Below are 13,496 nucleotides of genomic sequence, written 5' to 3' on the forward strand. Positions count from 1 at the left end.
GCGAAGTGAGCCCCATCTTTCATTCAGAAGAGAAAAAGCGTGTTCACATTGTGTTTAAAATTAAAGACCTTTCTTGCCCCTTTCGAAAGGAGACTTTTTCGTTTAACTTCTTTTAACCAAGATCAAGTCATACTGTTTCTTCAAGACTCTATTCTTGCTTTCCATTTCCCCTTTTCTGCACTAGGCGAAAAGAAAAAGACAAGGAGAAAACTTTCTGCCTCCGGTAAATGAACCTTGCCTCTTCGGTGGAAAGCCGACTTTCTCTCGCTCATCGATTCCGCCCCGAGAAAACACAGAGGAACATCCACAACAGAGGCTTCTTTCTTCCCACCTCGAGAAGGATCTGGAAAGAGAAGCTGGTCGTCCGAGCTTTACTTCCGAATGGGCAGATTCTAAATTGACCCTCCAGCAGGCATGGCCGCTGGGTTTGGTCCTGGCTCCCGACAGGAGGATTCCTCTCCATCCCGGACGGAAGGAAATCTCCGGCAGATCCGGATTCCTAAGGACTCGGGAGGTGCTCCTCTCGGCGCTCCCCTGACGACGCCTGGAGGTGTGAATGTCTGCTGCTTTCCTTTGTCAGTTTATTATCATGAACTGAATGTGTTTCTCTTTCTTGTTCTTGAGGGTGAGGACTATGCTGTCTTCGTTCCTCTGGCAGCCGCGGGGCCCGCACAGCTTGCTAGATTCTCGGTCATTTAATTTAATGAATGGGGGAAAGGTGTCCACGAGGTCATTTCTGCTACTGATCTGGTCTTCGACAACAAGCGCGAGGATATTCGGGGTGTCAGTCAGATGTCATCAGGAGTTTCCATTTTTTCTTCTTTCCAGAAAGTTACTTTCAACAGAAATCAATTCACCTCATCCCCGGTGGAGTGTTGCTGGGAGATGTTGGAGAAAGATGCCCTTCAATAGGAGATAGGAGATCGCCCTCGGCCGAAAATGACTTTCCCTCCCAGTTCCCGCCGCTCTTGCACCGGGAAGAATTCCAAGGATTTCCTTCTCAGCCAGGCTCGGTCCGCGGCTCTTCTCATCCGGCCGCGCCTCGGGCTCCCGGCGCTCACTCGCTGCCCCTCCCACAGCCCAAGGATTCTCAAGTTCAACAAGCTTGGTGAGTGGTTCTTTTTACACACGAAACACACAAGGCCTGAGATGCAACCCAGGTTTAGCAGGTGCAGGGGTGTGTGTGTGTTGGAGGAGACAAGTCTGAGCTCCAGAGCCCTCGCAAAGATCCTTGACAGGCAGCTCTTGCTCCTGGACAATTTCCCAGCAACTCAGCGTCCCGCTCCGAGCTTGGTGGCCACGCAGGCCAAGGCCATTTCGAGTGGAAAGAGGGATTCCGACCATTTCTGGAGTAACAGTGGCACCTGCGACCGCTTTAGATTTTCAGGCCCCTTTCAAGTTTCTTGGATTTCTATTCTGAAGGCGAAAAGAGGAACGCTCAGCTGGCCACCAGGCCCCTGTTGTGAGATGCCCCAGCAGCTGTGCAGACCTCAAAGCACTGGAGAAAAGGATGTGTTGGAATTTCCGGTCTGAGTGGGGCCTCTTAAAGTAGCGTTTGGAGGCTGTTTCCAATAAAAACAGGATACAAACAAACGCTGAAGAATTAACAGAGCTTAGATGATTTATTCTTGTCGAAGTCGAGCCTTTAGCCTTCAAAATTATTACCCATACCCAACCCCCAATTTTAAAGCTATGTACCCCAGAGCGTTTTTTGACAGCTAATATATTTTTATCATAAAATTAAGCAGTTGCTTTTCTTTGAGTTATAATTATTGACAATTTTAAAATAAAACGCATCACTCGAATATATTGAACATAAATTCTGAATAATTTGATACAATCATTATTTACAAAAAAATGCATGAACAAATACTTATTAATCTTATATCATTGTTTTCTTCTGGAACTTCACTTTCCCACAAATGCATATCATGATATAAAATAGTTTTCTGCTTGAAATTATTTTGAGCTTCTTATTTCTTACTTTACTGCAACAAAAAATATATATACACATTACAATTAATTTAAGGAGGGCATAAGGCTCTAATTTTTATGAGTACTTCTGTACTAAATTATGAAAATTATTTCTTATATACAATTAATTGTAACAACAGAAATACTATGAATTTGCAAACTTATCAGTAAAATTAATGGTAAAAATAATTGAATGTTTATCTAAATGATACTAGGCTTTTAAAGTAAGTTCATACAATCACAGATAAATGTACACATTGCCATGATGTCAAGTTTCAGGGTTAATTTTATGCTAGTTTGTAATTACTGAGGAGATTTATTTTAATAAACAAATAAAATAAAAGTAGATCAAGTTTTTTATACAAATGTCCCACAATTGTTTAACGCCTTCTGAGTTATCTTCAGAAAAATCACATAGTAATCCACCATCAGTAATTATTTTTCACTCTATTATATTTAATAACTTGACTAGATTCTCCCTTATTAAAAGTCAATAATTGGAAACTTCCTCACTTACTAAAGGTTAGTTACCTAACTATTAGAATAATTCAACTATCTTACATTTCCTCAGCCTTTCTAATTGTCCCTGGGTTGGAGCCTGCAGCTTGTTGCACTTTCAGTTGACGAACCTTTTCAGAGTTGAGAAGAGTGAGAGAACATGCTTCTTTTGCAATGTGAGAAAAGGTCATCGAGAAATGTCCACCTTGATATCAGGGGTGTTCTCAGATAGGTCAGTTTTAGATAAAATCCATATGGTGGTTGATGACTGGGAAACTGATTGCCTGAGGCAACCTGGGCTCTTGCACTTCTTTCAAGGTCTTCCTGTGTCCCCAAGAGTGAAATTAGTTGACAGTGGAATTTGTGTATATAAAATAGAGAGCTATAAATATGAGCGACCCAGAATAGAAGCGCATTTGACCTCTTCTAGCCTCACTGGACACTTGCTCTAGTCCCCCCAAACCCTACACCTCATCACCACCTGGACACACCCCATCCTGTCTCAGCATCCCAGTCTCTCCCAGTCAAGCATTGCCCTTCAGTGACTGCTGATGGCTTCTAGAGCTCCTTCTTTGGGACTCATAAATCACCAGTCATGAACTGGTGAGAGCAGAGAGGGGATAAGGAGTGGAAATTTGTGTGGAGCACATTGCCTTGTAATAAAAAATAATTTTAGTTTTAGAAATTTCTCTTTAAATTAGCTACACCCAATTACTTCATCAAAATCTTTATTTATTCTGCTACAGTTACACTGGCCTATTTACTAATCCTTCAACACCCTAGGCACAGTCTCACCTCAACAGTTATCATGCCCTTGCTGCTACCTCTTCCTAGAAAGATCTTCCCCAGATATCACGTCTCCTTCCTCCCTTTCTTCCCTCTTTCCTTTCTTCCTTCCTATTTTCTTTCCTTCCCTCCCTCCTTCAGGTCTTCCCTTCCTTCCTTCCTGCTCATTGAAGCTTTCAATGAAAGCTCTATTCAAAATTCCAAACAAACACCACACTTTCACTATCACTTCCTTGATTAATATTTATCCACCTCACTTATCAAGATCTCTATGTGACTTGCGTATTTTGTTTATTGTCTATCACCCCTCCTCTAGAATGGAAGATGGGGATTTTTGTCCCTTTTGTTCACTGCTGTATTCCCAGGAAGGAACATAAGTGCTTGACATATAGTATAAGCATTTGATAAATATTTGTTGGGTGAATGAATGAATAAATTAGTGAATTACGCTTTCTTCACAGTAAATTAGGATGCCTGCCTAGTGAAAGGACCTACACAGGCATATGTCTGATTTCTTGTTGTGCTGATGAGGCTACTGAAAAAACTGGGAAAGAGTTAAGATACTTTTAGACTCAGATGGAAAAATATCAGGGCCCAAGTCTGGCATAAGGGATAGGGGGATATGCCGTGAGCCACTTTTGACTCTGTATAAAATGCTCTGTTGGAATTTTAATCCAATGTTTTTGTCACTAGGCCATCAAAGTTTGATCAGAAAAACAAACTTCAATTAAATCAAATCCAAGGTGACTTGGTGCAGTCCAAGCTTCTCTTCTCAATTTTACTCACTCCCTGCCAGATCTCATCCACTCTCATCATTTAAATACTGTCTATATGTTAGCAGCTCACTCATTAATATCTTCAGCCTGAACCACTTCTTTAAACTCCAGACTTGTATTTTAAACTGCCTAATTGATATCTCCAGTTACAAGTCTTATAATAGGCATCTCCAGCATAATATATTCAGCATCAAACTCTTGATCTCCCCCCATCCCAATATCTTCCCTCATTTTATTCCCCTTCTCAATTAAAGACAACTCCGTGCTTCCAGTTACAAAGCCAAAGGGATTGGAGTCTTCTTTGATTCCATTCATCTCTCACTCCCCATGTAGAATCTGTCTGGCTGTTTCTTTAAAATGTGTTTAGAATCTAACCATTTGTCAATAACTCAACTGTTACCCTGCTGGTCGAAGCCACATAATATCTGGCATGAAATACTTAAAAATATCTTAATAGACTTCTTGCTTCACATTTCCTCCTCTACAATATTCTCTATGGGGCAACCATAGAGATTCTTTTTAACCCTAAGTCATATGAAACGATTCCCTTGCTGAGGAGCAAACAATGGCCCTTGTTTCACTCAAAGTAAAAGCCAAAATCCTTACAATGATGTCCAAGATTTTCATGCATAGCTCATTATTTCTCTAAGTTCTTCATCTTCTCTCCCCTTGCTCACTCCATTGCAGTCCCAGTTGACTTTCTTGCTTCTCTTTGAACACTGCTTCAACACAAGACACATTCCTGCCCCAGGACCTTTGCACTGACTGATTGTTTTCTCTAGAACAGTTTTCCCAAATGGAGATATGTCTTGCTCCCTCACTTCCTTCAAGTTTTAGTTCAAATGCCACGGCATCAGTTTTATTTTATCTGAACACTACTGCCAGAAGTCCTTTTTCACAATCTTGTTTTATTTTTCTTTGTGGCACTTATCATCTTTGAACACATTATAAAATTTCCTTAATTTTTTCATACACTATATTTTCTCCCCATTGGGATGTAAGTTCCATGAACAGACAGGGAATTGCTTGAGGTTTTTTGCTTATTCATCTCCTTATCTACAACAGTGCTGGCCACATACTAAAAACTCAACAAATGTTTGTTGAATCAATGCACCAAATTTAATGTTCAATTTTATATATTATAAAAATGAAATTCCAGAAGTTATTGATCTTCCTGGAGTCATAAAGATAATAAAACTCATGTTTAAATCTCGCTGTCTGGATTTAACGCTTCTCAGCTTCTGATTGATTGTTGACCATAGTCGTTGTGACCTCTCTTTCTTGTTTGCCATATGTTTGTCTATTTCAAAATCCTAACACTCTTCTGGAAGAAATCCTTCCTATATAAAGTTGCACTATGCCTGTAACTCATAACTCTCTTTGGTAAATGGCACACACAATTTTTGACTTAGAATAATAATAACCATTATGGAGAATTTTAACATGTCAAAAATAATAAATTAATACATGTAAGAAGAAATCTAGAAAGCAATTAGGACTACTCAAACATGGAGTAAGCACATTCCACTCATTTCCCCATTGAATGCAACTAAAACTTTGGGACAGAATGCATGAAGCAGATATCTGAAGACTCTGAAAAGCAAATGGTAGAGGCAGATTGGGGGCGAAAACCAGAACTAAAGTCCCCCCAAACTGGCTGTGAGTTTCTCACTTCACTCACTTCATTGCCTCCAGTAGCTCCCAGACTAGACTCAAAGGCAGCCTAAAACCTGGAACCACTCCAGCCCTCAGGCAATCTTTCCCGTGGATGGTGGCAATGGCGGCAGCAGCTATGCAAGCATAAAGCTCTGAGGGAGAGGAAATCTTGACTCTGATCAGAGAAACTGGTTCCAAGAGCATGGAGGAGATCTGAATTGCTTTTGCTCTCTGTCTTCTCACCGCGTGGCCCCAGAGGAAGACTCAGCTGAGTGAGTGCCCAACAGAGCAAGAAAACTAAATCCCGAGTCTTCTAGCCAGAGTACTAGGAAAAGGATCCCCTGGGACTTGGAAAGCGGGAGATTGCAGAAGGAAACTCAGAAATGTGAACTTATAAAGTTGTGTACAAAGTTGGGGACTCAATTCTGACCTGTGCATGCATATATCTAACACTAAATGACATATCAAAAGTAGTTTTTTAACTGCTATATAGAGGTAGAATTTACCATAACATGCACCCATTTTGAGTGTGCAATTCAATGATTTCCTTTTGTAAATCTGCACAGGTGTGCGAATATTATTACAATCCAATTTTAGAATATATCCATTACTTCACAAAGAAACTACAACTTCTGCAGTCACATGTCATTCTACTCCAGCCCCAAGCAGTTACTAATCTACTTTCTGCCTCTAAGATTTGCTTTTTCTGGGCATTTCATATTACAAGAATCACATAATATGTGGTGTTTTGCTTTGGTTTCTTCCATTTGGCATATGGTTTTGGGCTTCATCTATGTTTTAACTTGTATCAGTATTTTATTCCTTTTATTGTCAAATAGTATTCCATTGTATGGATATAGCACAATTTGTATTCCCATTCACTCACTGATGTATATTTGGGTTGTTTCCACATTTTGGCTAATATGGATAATGCTGCTATGAACATTTGTCTACAAGTATATGTGTGGACATATGTTTTCATTTCTCTTGTGTAGATGTCTAGGAGTGGAATTACTGTATTATATGGTAAATTTATGTTTAATCTTTTAAGAATTTGTCAAGCTATTTTCCAAAGCAGCTGCACCATTTTATGTTTTCTCCCAGAAAAATATATGAAGGTTTCAGTTTCTGTATATCTTCATCAACCCTTGCTATTGTCTTTTATAATATAGCCATCCTTGTAAGTATGAAGTAGTATCTCATTGTGATATTAATTTGCATTTCCCTAGTGACTGATGATGTTGAGCATCTTTTCATGTGCTTTGTGGACATTCATACGTATTTTTATAGTCTTAGTGACAAGACTATAAAAATCTTTTGCCCATTTCTTAATTTGGATTATTTCTTTTCTTATTATTGAGTGGTAAGTGTTCTTTATATATTCTGGATCCAAGTCCTTAATTGAATATTTGACTTGCAAATATTTTCTCCCACTATGCTGCTTGTCTTTTCATTTTTCAAATGATATTCTCTGCCATGCGAATGCTTTACATTTTGTTGGAGTTCAATTTACAATTTTATCTTTTATGTACTTGTCATGTGGCATTCCAGTAATCTTTGCCTATTCCAAGGTCATAAAGATTTATTCTCACCTTTTCTTCAAAAAATTTCATAGTTTTAGCTCTTACATTTACAGCTATGATCCATTTTGAGTTAATTTTTGTAAATTTGCAAAAGTTAATTACAAAATTAACTCAAAGGTAATTTGAGTTAATTTGGTCTGAGGTAAATTTGTGTTTTTTTCGTGTGAGTATCCAGTTGTCCCTGTATTATTCGTTGAGAAGTTTATCCTTCCTTCGTTGAATTGTCTTGGCACTTTTGCTGAAAATCAATTGACAGTACATGTAGGGGGTTATTTCTAGACTCTCAATTATGTTTTGTGGTGCTGTATGTCCATCCTTATTGCCAGTACCACAGTCTTGCTTACTGTAACACTGCTGAAAGTTTTCACATCAAGAAGTTTTCACATCAAGAAAGGTAAACTTATAATTTATTTTTGTTATTTTTTTCAAGATTATTTTGCCTTTCCTTGGCCTTTTGCATTTCCATATGAATTTTAAGATCAGCTTTTCAAATTCTGTCAAGCAAACAAACACCCAGCTGAGATTTTGATAGGAATTATATTAAATTTATAGATAACTGTGGAAAGTTCTGTCATCTTATCTATATTCTCATCCATGAACATAGAATGCCTCCCCATTTGTTTAGATCTTCTTTAATTTCTTTCAGCAGTTTTTTGTAGTCTTTGGTGTACTAGTAATGTTCTTTTTGCAGCCCAAAGAAAGCAGATCTGTCCGGAATTCCCTTCAAGATCATAAAAGGATCCGCACACTGTGAGCAGGAGCTGAGTCCTCTGAGCTGTGGAGGCTCCTGAAGTGCTTCCTCTGATGTCAAACCTTTGAGGGGCTTTGCATTTCTGTGGGTTTTTCCAGGAAAGTGGAAAGGATCTTGCGTCCTTTCTGGTCAGAATAGAGGGTTTGAGAAAGGTGAAATTTTCCAGTGAGTGAAGTTTACTTCTGCTGACGGTGGAATTTTTTCTTTATTTTTTTCTCTATTCCTGATAAATTGGGAAGAGTGAAATGAGAAAAGCATAAAAATTTAGCTTTCTCTGAAGAGCTACTGCAGGAAATAATGATTAAAACTTTTAAGAAAAGTCATGAAAAATAGCTTGGGGGGTTAGGTGCACTTATTCTCAAGAGAAGACGTTTCTTTTAGTGGATCTGGAAAGAAAAACCCCCATGGGAGAAGAAGTGGAGTAATAGAGGTGGGGAGAATGCAGCTGTGTGAACCCTGTCTCATAACTCTACAAAGGTGTTATCTATACTTGGTATTTCTCATCAGAGAACACTGTTTTGCCTGCTGAATCTAAGCCCCCATTTCAAACCCATAGAATCTGATTGTCCAGGTGAGGTGTTCAGGTCTGGAACTAGAGGATAGTTAATATTGAGACAAACTCCCCCTGAAGCAAAATTGGAAAGCCCTAGTGTGTGCAAATGTAGTCTGGAGTTTGAATATATGACACTGGTTTTAATAAGGAAGCATTTTAACTGAGTTCTAACTATCCACTAATGAAATCTCTTTCCTGAGCACCTACTATGTGCTAGGCATTGAGCCACATATTCTACGACGTCAGTAAGACACTGCCAGACACTGCAGGGATGGGGTAGTGGGTTGTTTAAGAACTCACTCAAGCAGGTCCCAGATGGGTATTTGGGGGTTTGTGTTGAAAATCTATGAAGTCTCCTGGAACCAGAGATGAAATTCAGTCCTGAAGTAGGGTTTGGAATAGAATTAATTTTTAAATGTTATAAAACACCTATTGAGACCCACCAAAATAAATAAATAGATACGTCTCTGTTATTTTGGTTACTGGGGAAAGAACTGTAATATAAGAGGGCTGTGTCAGCCATACCACACAAGCATAAAAGGTCAAAGGACAACTCTCCTCAGGCTTAAAACCACTGATGCAGAAGGAGTCCAGCCTTTGTTGGTAATGTACAGAGCTTACTAAGTTCACAAACGTGTGCCCTCTATTGCTTGATGAAACCATGAGAAAGGAATGTGTCACTTGTTTCATGGGTCCATCCAGCCCAGAGATCTGTCTCTGGCCTTTTAGACACTCTGTGCCAGAAATCAAAGAGATGGCATGAGAGATTCTTGCCTTTGCACATTGAGGGAAATCCAGGCCTGTCAGTGTTTGAGTCAGAGCTGGATTGGGAGGAGTGAGTATGCAATGTGTGCAAGAAATGGCATATCAGAGAAAGGAGTCCCCATGCACTGGCATATACAAGATCTTTTATATTATTCTATTACTGTGATTTTTAACACAGAGTAGAATCATTTATAGAGTTTATAAAATATACTTATCTAGAGAGTGTACATAAATGTAAATACACAAATGTAACAGATAAAAATTAATAGAAATATATATAGAAAAATACCTTTATGACCTAGAGGACAGAGAAGAATTTAAAATAAAAAGACTTTAAAAGCACAAACAATAAGGAAAACACTGGTGTAGTTTACTTTATCCATATCAAAGATATGTTCAAGAAGGCCACAATGAAAAACAAATAGACAAATGCGACAAAAGTAAAAAATATTTGAGGGATTTAAAAATGCCAACATAATCTATACAATTGACAAGAAGCCATGAAAATCAGCAAAATCAGACAGACAGCTCAATAGAAAATTGGTGAAGAATAGGGACAGGATACTCATCAGAGCCAAGATAGAGAAGAAGTATCTGAAAAGATTAAAACATTTTTTAAACATTTTATATTAGTAGTAATGTATAAAAAAGCAAAATAAAATGAGATATTATTTTACCTACATTAAGTTGGAAGAATTAGAAAGACGGATGTGTCAATTATTGCAGGAATAGGGATATCATAACCCTCACATCCAGCCAGTGGAAGTTTATGCAGCCTTTCTGAAGAATAATCCAATGCTTTTTACTCAAGTTAAGATTATTCAAACCTTATGATCCAGATAGTCTGCTCCCAGGTGTGTATAATCCCTCCCCCTACACAAAAAATCTCACTAGGGCACCAATTATGTCATACGCGTACGTTAATTGTAGCATTATTTTGAGTTTTTCAGAAGCAGATGCACCCTTGATGCCATCACTGGATTGTAGACAGGTAAGTGTGGTCAATGCATAACATTGAATATGACGCAACTATTAGAGCTGATAGAGCAGATGCACAAGTAGCATGTGTGGACCTTACAGAGAAAGTTTTTTTTAAAAAAGATACTTAAGACAATAAACTTTTTTCCCTTATTACACTGATCATTGTGCTGTCTCGTCTTCAACATCTTGCTGCTGCTCTCTACATTCTCATCTGTTTGTTTTTGTGCATTTATGCCTTAAAACATCCCTAATATTCTCTATAGTGTAGTTTGAGATAGAGAGAAAGCAAACGCTGTGCTTAATTTGCCATAATTATAATGAGGTGTATTTCTGACTTCCTATGATTTTTCATCACTATGAAACCCCAAGGACTAGTAAAATAGTAAGTGGTGGTAGAGAATCACCATTTATATTGGGATCAAAATACTAAAGAGGCTAGAAATGAATTTTCATTCTGAATTTCACTGTCTCTCATTTCATCACTGACCATTTCAGTCTAATTAAGTTAAAGTGAAGAAACAAATGTCATACCCGGGACATGACTAGAGCTTCGTTGGCAAGCTGTTGCTGTTTCCAATCACTCCTCCTCAGTTCTCACAAATGCTGGCTCAGTGACCACTATTCTCCCGCCCCTGCTGCTCCAGCTTCTCTGATTATAGAGCTAACGGGCAGGCCCAACATGAGCTCCACTTTTAGGAGCCACAAATGAGATTATCTTCTATTCTTCAGCATTAATATCTCTCCCTGTTGCAGGGCTCAAGGCCTGCTCAGGCCATTTGAATCCCTGGCCTCCTCTTTGTTGGCTGAAGCTGGCAGCATGCCATATTTCCATAGCTTCCACAATAGTCTTCAAAATCAGCCATTAATTCTATGTTTCAAGAATATTTGGCAAATATAGGCAATCAGACCTTGTTGAAAATGCTTTTAGGTGGCTCCTTATGGTAGCCAGGAAGAAATGAGAGAATATAGATGTCAGGAAGAACCCAGAACCCTGCAGTTCACTGGAGCAGGAATCATCCAGCTAGGAAAGATTGTAAAACAACTTCTTGATCTCTCTGTTATGAAATAAACACCCAGGAAAAAAGGGGTCAGTGCTTGGTTTACTTTGGATCTAGTGAGGAACAAAACTAGGGGCTTCTGCATGTAACACACAAGTGATAACCATTACACTAAGACCCAGTGTCCTTGCTGAGGAGGACGGGGCAAATGATAGAAGTGCTCAGCAAAGAAAGCTGAGGACCAGTCTCAACATGTAAAAATACATGTGGTGTTCACTGCACAGTTCTTTCAAATGTTATGAATGCTTCAAACATTTGTCATAAAATATTGGCCCTCTTCATTCAGTGTTTACACAACAGCCAAAAGGTCTTTGGACAAGGATGGAAAACGTCATGTTCTTTTTTGAACAGTCAATTCTTCTCCCCCCTCCATCATATTCAGATTAAATCTAAATTCCATAGTATGGAGGGTCTTCCTTTATCTCCCTCATCCAGCACGTGTTATCTTACTTACTCTCAGTGGAATAAACTTCCATGAGGAAAAGGAATAAACAAAGGTACACTCTGATTCAAACCTACAATTGGGGGCTCCTCACACTGCATTCACCCTCAGTTCCATGTTCACCCAAATTCAGGAACGGCTTCTCCATCCAAGGCTATTCAACCACCTCATATTTTTTTTCATCAGCTAAGTCACATCAGTTCCCCTAGCAAATATTTCCTGACCATCAATACTGGAGGGGATGCCCTTTTCTGTTCTCACGTGAGATAACCCCATGACTTTTACAGCTGTCATTTCATGCAGCACTCTTATTGTAACTAAATTACTATGTGCAGCTGTATCCTTATGATCACCTTAGTTACATGGGACTGGGCTATTCAATAGTTTCATTAAAATAAATGTCAAACCAAATTGCTGACAAATGTGCTTAACAAACACACATATGCTTTAAATATAATAGCTGTTTTTAATGTTGATCTTATTCCAGAGCAAAAAAAAAGATGGGACTTGGGGCTAACCTGATAGCTTGGTGGTTAAGTTCACCAGCCCAGATCCTGGACACAGACCTGTGCACCACTTATCAAGCCATTCTGCGGCAGGTGTTCCACATTTAAAGTAGAGGAAGATGGGCATGATTGTTAGCTCAGGGCCAATATTCCTAAAAGAAAAAAAAAAAGGTGTGACTAGAGATTGTGCTAACGAGAAACATGCTCTCTCCTGCACTAGCCACAATATTTCCATCAGGTCACGTTTTAGCTGCCATCAGAGGGAGCCAGGCTGTGATTTTCCTCAAAGACCCAGAAGCCTCTGTCCTGTCACTTGTTTCTCACGACTACTTTGGGGACAAGGGAGTTTTCACCGCTGAGCACCTTTGCAAGGGCTCAGACTGAGAACCTAGTAGAAGGCAGATCTCCTCCAGTGTCCCAGATAAGGACAATGACTTAGGTTAGTTGAAATGTGGTGAATAACAAAGAAGAGTCAGGTAAATGACAAAAGGTCATCTTCCTGCTATGAGACGTTAACGGACACCACACACCGAGTTGACACGTTCCAGAGCAGTAAACGTGAGTGATGCAGAACAGAGGAGAGAAGTTCGTTTGACGTCTACTGGACTTACTCGTCAGATTGCACTTTCACAAACTTCCCAGCCACCCCCACGGCCTCGCCTGACAGACAGCTGGGCACGGTCCGCCACCCCGCCCTCTGCCGCTCAGTCTCTCCCGCCCTTGCCCGAGGAAGTCCCCTGAGCTCCGCAAGTTGCTTCTAGTTTCTAAAGGATAATTTTCAGTCCTCAAGAGACGAAGATCAGAGCGTCTTACAAGTACAGAAATGCGCGTAGAACCTATCGAGAAATTTCTTGCAATAAAATGTCTCAGGAACCTGCCTAAGATTTCCCTGCCTGGTGCTTGTAAAGCAACTGGGGCTCTGGGAGTAGCATTTGCCTGGCTATGAGTTACAGCGTTTAGATGTTGTTGATTCAAAGAATGGGAAAGTGTACAAAGAAGAATGGCAACTCAATCAAGAAAATATCCTGAAGGAAAGGATGGGTTTAAGGTTACTTTTACCTAATCCAGAAACATAAGGACCCAAAAATCGGTGGGTTTCCGTAGTGTAGTGGTTATCACGTTCGCCTAACACGCGAAAGGTCCCCGGTTCGAAACCGGGCGGAAACA

General features: G+C 39.6%; 1 non-coding gene across 1 annotated transcript; it reads left to right on the top strand.

Moving 5' to 3' along the window:
* Positions 1–13,423: 13,423 nt before the first annotated feature.
* TRNAV-AAC (transfer RNA valine (anticodon AAC)) lies at positions 13,424–13,496 on the top strand. The gene has a single exon. It is a non-coding gene; the product is annotated as a tRNA-Val (tRNA).

The sequence above is a fragment of the Equus quagga genome, unplaced genomic scaffold, assembly GCF_021613505.1.
Source record: "Equus quagga isolate Etosha38 unplaced genomic scaffold, UCLA_HA_Equagga_1.0 188_RagTag, whole genome shotgun sequence".
NCBI classification, from domain to species: domain Eukaryota; kingdom Metazoa; phylum Chordata; class Mammalia; order Perissodactyla; family Equidae; genus Equus; species Equus quagga.